The sequence below is a fragment of the Typopeltis vanoorti genome, chromosome 7 (genome assembly GCF_054136105.1).
Source record: "Typopeltis vanoorti isolate ZY-2024b chromosome 7, IOZ_Tvanoo_1.0, whole genome shotgun sequence".
In the NCBI taxonomy this organism is placed as follows: domain Eukaryota; kingdom Metazoa; phylum Arthropoda; class Arachnida; order Uropygi; family Thelyphonidae; genus Typopeltis; species Typopeltis vanoorti.
Genome location: NC_143555.1, coordinates 6,847,187 through 6,853,468, shown reverse-complemented (window position 1 = coordinate 6,853,468; position 6,282 = coordinate 6,847,187).

Below are 6,282 nucleotides of genomic sequence, written 5' to 3'. Positions count from 1 at the left end.
TAAAGGGTAAATGCAATAATTGTAATTATTGGATATATTTCATTTTTCAGTTTCGTCTAAATTGCTATCACTGCAGCCAGTATAAGCATTGCACTACAGTAAAGCAATTGGCAAAATTAATAACGTGATATCTGCTCAATGAGTTGATGGATGGATATCTCCTTAGTGATATCACGTGACGAATCAGAAACTTCCATACCCAAGATGGAATTCGAACCTGCAGCCAGTTGGTGGAGGCGAATACGCTAACCACTAACCAGGCGCGTTATAGTTATATGCCAAGTTTACTATAATAGCAGTAAACAGTAGCAAAATCCCAAAGACTGTTTTTTTTTTTTAATTAACTTCATGGAAGAGTTTGACAAAAGATTTAAATTCTAGAATCAACTCAATCACTGTTTCTCCAAACATGGAAATATCCGTGCTCAAATTCCATCTAGGAAGCGACCAGCATTCTATGGTCTTTTCAAGTGAAGATGAGTTTAACAGTTGACAGGTTTTCACCCGGAAACTTGGATGTTTCATTCCGGAAAGTAGGCAAACCGGCCAAAAAAAAAAAAAAGTTTATTGACATAATTACAGCCTCATAAGTGTAATGGCTCCGGCCGTAATCCCCAATAACAACAGCTTAACACAATTTTTATCTCAATTCGAATTACTATTAACAGCATGGCTTTATATAATTTATCGTCTGGAACCAATTACTCACCCTTATTAACTCTGCGGTTTCCATCTTTGTCTCCGGCAGGAACCTTCTCCTGGAGATGATGCTGAAGTTCTTTTGCATAAGAAAATAAATTATTGGGAAATTAAAACAATAAATACACTTTGATAATGCAGTGAAACTTCAATTTTAAATTTTAGCACTCTTGCTTTAATGGTCTGTGTAAAATTCCTTATCGCAATCTGCAAACAATGGTAGCAACGACAGGGATTGTCTAGGAAAAATAAGATACTACCATAGCAAGGACTCTAATTGGCTATTTTATCGTATTTTATATTATTACAAACCCTCTTTCAAAAAAAAAAATGCATTTTATCCTTAAACGTATAATTCCGTTTCAAAAATATCACATTCATTAACAATGAATGTTCGTTAAGCAGAACATTCATTGTTCTGCTTAACGAACACTTTTAAAGACCGCGTTGAATACAATTACTCCAATTACAATATCCTTAAACAGTGCAGCTAATCAGCTGCTGCATTTCTCTGATCCTCTACCACTGATAGTTCATCTGTTAAGAAAATAACTGACTCGGTGATTACCGTCTTGCTATCGAAAACTCTTCCAGAATAAAACTATTTAACTTTCGGTACGTTCTTTGTCATATCGTAAAATTACAGAACTTCTTCTGGTCTCTGTCTGTGTTCACTGGGCATCTACAGATGCCTTATGGTCACTCCGACTCGATGATGTTCCACACTAGGCCTCGCCATGTAGTCCTGTTGTTTGCCCTTCTGGCAGCCTCAATTCTCTGAAGATCAGTCACTCCACACACGCCATCCATCCATCTCATTGATGGTCTACCCCTGCCTCTTTTTCTAGGAACTTTACCTTCTATTACTGTTCTGAGAAGTCCTCCTTCCATCCTTTCTATGTGTCCAAAATATTTTAATTTTCTTCTGTCAATATCCTTAAGGAGCCTTAAAGTTCTACTAATCTTTTCTAACACCCATTCATTTGTATGCCTTTCAGGGTATGATATACTCAACAGCCTTCTGTAACACCACATCTCAAAAGCAGATATCCGTTTCTTATCTGACTTCTTTAGGTTCCAAGTCTCGCATCCATAAGTCGCTGTTGGAAAAACAACTGCATCCAAAATCCTTAACTTTGTTCCCATGGAGATAGATCCATCCTTCCAGATTTTAGACAGGTCTCTGACTGTTGTTTTAGCCATTCCTAACCTTCTTCTGACATCTTCTGAACAGAAAATCTTCACATTAATAATGGATCCCAGGTACTCAAACTTGCTGACTTCCTCAATTCTTTCTCCATTAAGATACATTTGTTTCTCAAGAGCTTCTCTGTTTGTTTTTCCTTTGAGAACCATGATCTTTGTCTTGCTAGAATTGAGTTGAAGTCCTCTGTTATTACTGATCTTGTTAACTTTGTCAAGAATTAGTCCTAGTTCTTCCATGTCATTACAAAGGAGTACTGTATCATCAGCGTACCTCAGATTACTGATCAATCTACCTCCTATCGTAATTCCTGTCCTGAGCTCATCCAATGCTTCACGCATGATGTCCTCTGCATATATACTAAACAAGTAAGGAGAAAGTAAATATCCTTGTCTAACTCCTTTTCCAACTTGAAACCAGTCAGTTAATCCAACACCTGTTCTTACTGTGGCTTCTTGCTCCTTATACAAGTTGGCTATCAACCTGATAGTGTGTTGAGGAAAACCCATTCTTTCCATTACTTCCACACAGTTTCACATGCTCAACACAGTCAAAAGCTTTAGAGTAGTCTAAGAAACACATTACCAGAGGCAAATGTAATTTTTAATAAAAAAATGATTTTAAAAAAATAAATAAAATCCTAAAACGCCTTTTTATTTCCCAAAAGGAGCAGGCAGAGCTTTAGCCATAAGTACTTTTTAGAAATCGGAAGGAAGCCAAACTCCACCATTAGCCGTCACGAAATTTCAGAGCCGATTGCTATCGCTAATTTTAGAGGCATTGAGGAGAGAGCTGTGCAGACTATCTCAGTAGGTAACAGGGTTTCTGGCTATAATCCTGCTCCAGAAACCAAATATGGAACTGTTTCAAGTCACTTCAGGCTCCCATAAGCGGAGGCAATCGTGTGACAAGCGGATACGCTACCACTAACCAGGCGTGCAAGTTTACTATAATATTTGCAGATATTTTCAATTTATAATCATTTTTAGGATCCCTTTTCAAAATGCAAATTAATGCTAAAATTTAATTTTTATTAGATATTACATCTAAATATACATAATTATTATACAACCTAATGGCAATTAACGTAAACGCACATTAATGTGAACAAAGGGTGCACAGTTTTAGATGAAATACGAGTATATTTAATTTTTAGACATATACATTTTTACATTTTCCTTTCTTAATAATTAATAACTGTTGATTTTTTTATTGTAAATCACACAAGAAAGAAGTTTATAAGGATTTATATGAAATGTTGTCTCTTCAGACAGAACTTAGTTTAGAATCTAGCCTTAGATTTTCTAATATAAGGCTAGATCTTGACAATTGCAATTATTAACTTAAAATGAAAAAAAAAAAAAAAACTATTACAAACCATAATTTCTTTTCCTTAGTTCTTCCGCTTCATTCTTTAAAGATTTAGAAATTACGTCATAATCATTCCTGATGAAGCTTAGATCTCTTTCAAGTTGTTTAATTTTTAGCAAAGGTTCAACTTTGCTTTCAGTTTTCTTTGGTATGCTGTGATTAACCATATGTTAGTAAGGCGGTTCAGATTTCTTCAGAACAAAAACAAAAAAAAAGGAAAGAAAAAATCTGAAAAACCTGGAACAAAAAAAAAAAAAAAATACATTACTGATAAATGGATACGGTATTAGTAAAAATACAAATACTGGTGAACATGGCTAGATTTATATTCATTGCGAATCTCACTAATGAAAACCTGTAAACCAATTGTGTCTATTTAACAGAAGATAATCCCGTTCCCTTGCTTTAGAAATCAATAGGTTTTTCAAGCCACTTGTTGTTTAAATAAGGCAAGAAGTGGCTTGAAGACAAAACAGGCTCACTGTTTTGTTCTCCTAATTAGACCTTATAAGGTAAATTTTATATGATTTCACTACACGTTATGATAGTGACTTTGGAATTTATAACGTAATTATTTATGCCAGTTAATATTTGTATGAGCCTCCTTGGCAGAGCACTTCGTTCGGAACGACCTAGATTTGAATTCCATCTATGACGCTAAGAACCTTTATAGGTTCTTAGCGTTTAACGTTTCCTACTAACTGGCGGAAAACTTAGTGGGTTTAACTACCCACTAACTTACCTTTTCAATTAAAGGTAAGTTAGTGGGTTTCATACGGCAGTGGGGGGGATTCCTCTGGTAAAGTAGAATTTTTCATCCCTAAAAACAGGCAAACTGGCCCCGTGAAACCACACATAAGTACAGACATGAAACACTCGCCCTTAGGGGGTGCAGCAGATGAGTGGCAAGCCAGCTGCATTAATTGCCTAAGAGCCCTAATTAGGGATTTCAACCCTTTTTGAACAGACGAGAGCTAGATGGAATATTTATGAAGACTGAGATGATAGCCTCCGCAAGTGCAGTTGAAAATTTTGTGTATCTATCTCCACATCCATGTGACTGATTTGGTTCGTTTTTGCTTCGAATGTATGGTGAAGATGAATAGATTTGAAAAAAATTTAAAAAGCACCCAAGAGTTTTATTTAGAAGTTATAGGAGTCTTAGTTCAATATGGTGTTTTTTTTTTTTCTTGCAACAAAGCCAATTTTGGAAATGCAGTTCATTAGTATTCTTAAACATACAAATCTCATATCGATAGCCACCATTGTTTTCATGAGATTGACAATAGAATAACTAATTGCTCTGATATGCCTGTCTGATAAAATTAATGTAAATGAAGTCAACACAGGTAAATTCGAAAACTTTTTTTTATAAGTTATAACTAGCCAGTCATGTTGTATAACTGGAGCAGAGAAAAGAAATACCAAAGAAAAAGGAAATCAAAAAAACTTCCACTAACTGATTTTTCTTTCTTTGAATAGGAGACTATCAATCTTTGGCAGTCAGAGATCCATTGGACCCATTTCATAGACATTCGTATTGATCTCTTCTGTAACGTTATTTTCATAAAATGGGATGATTCAGTGACTCAGAACATTAAAAGCTCTACCAGACCGCGAATGAAATGAATGCTGATGAAGGACAAAACCTTTCTATTCAAGGTGATCATATAATATAAACTTCTACACGAGAACCAACTGGAAGAAATCGAAGAATGCTCATTTCCATCAATGAAAATATTATTATTATTCGTGACACCTCCAAGGAGTCTGAAGACTCATCGCGGGAGGACACCTACTGTACAACTCTCCGTCTCCACTGCTACACAGAACCTCTACTACCAATCACATACATCAACGACATCTACTGCCCATGGGACTATTTGCAGTAAATTGTAAATTGAGTGTGTTCCGAAGGGCCGATTTGTCTGTATGTGGGATGAAAAACTCGAGTTTTTCATCCCGCATACCCGGGAGAAAAAATCCTGCTAAACCAATACGTAATATGAATTAAAAGCAACGAAAACTGTTTATACTGCAAATTAGAACGTTAATACGAAGTGGAATGCTGCCACATTAATGGTTAGCTGATACCTTGCTAGCAGAGATTTTTGCACAACTAAATGTTATAAAAATTAGCCCTTTCATTCATGAAGATCCGCAGAAAGCAATCGATCCACTTGGCTGAAATATTACTATGCTAATGATTGTCATCATAAATGCCTGCCCTACGCAGTTGGCGAAGGGATGTGCATCTCGCGAATTATTAGATTTGAATTCGATTCTCATCATAGTGAGACTCTCTCTCTCTCTCTCTCACACACACACAAAAAAAAAAAACTCAGGTTATATGCTAGTAAAGAATCTCAAGTGGACACAATGACATACTAATTAAGTGCGTTTATAAAAGTGCAGGAAAACGACATTTAACTAAATACGAATTACAAAATTGAAAAAAAAAAAAAACGACTAAATAAATAAAATCAGATTACTTTCCCAATTTCCTAAAGGTAACTGAAATTGAAGTTGATTCGTTATTGTATAGAACTTGAAAAGTTCACCTCAAAAGCCATGGGATATGTTAAGTTTTATTTTCTCTATCAACTTTTGATATTTTTTATAACTATTGCTTAAATATGTATGAGAGGGAAGAAAAAATGAAATTATTGAAAATAATAATAATAATAAATCGGACTGTGGCTAAAACGTCATTATTATTATCATCATAATAATCATCATCATCAAATTCCTGCCATGTACCCTTAAGGGGTGTACAGGATATGATAGTACTACATGAAAAATTTACATCATTACTAACTTCCTATCTACAATTTTCCTCCAAATCAGTCTGTTACTTGTCAAGACTCCAATATTATCAGATCTTATATTTCTATCGTCTAAGGCACTTTGTACCGTATCAATCCACCTATATCTTGGTCTTCCTCTGGGTCGTTTTTCTGCCAACCTGGCAGAGAACACTTGTTTTGCTAATCTTTCTTCACCCATTC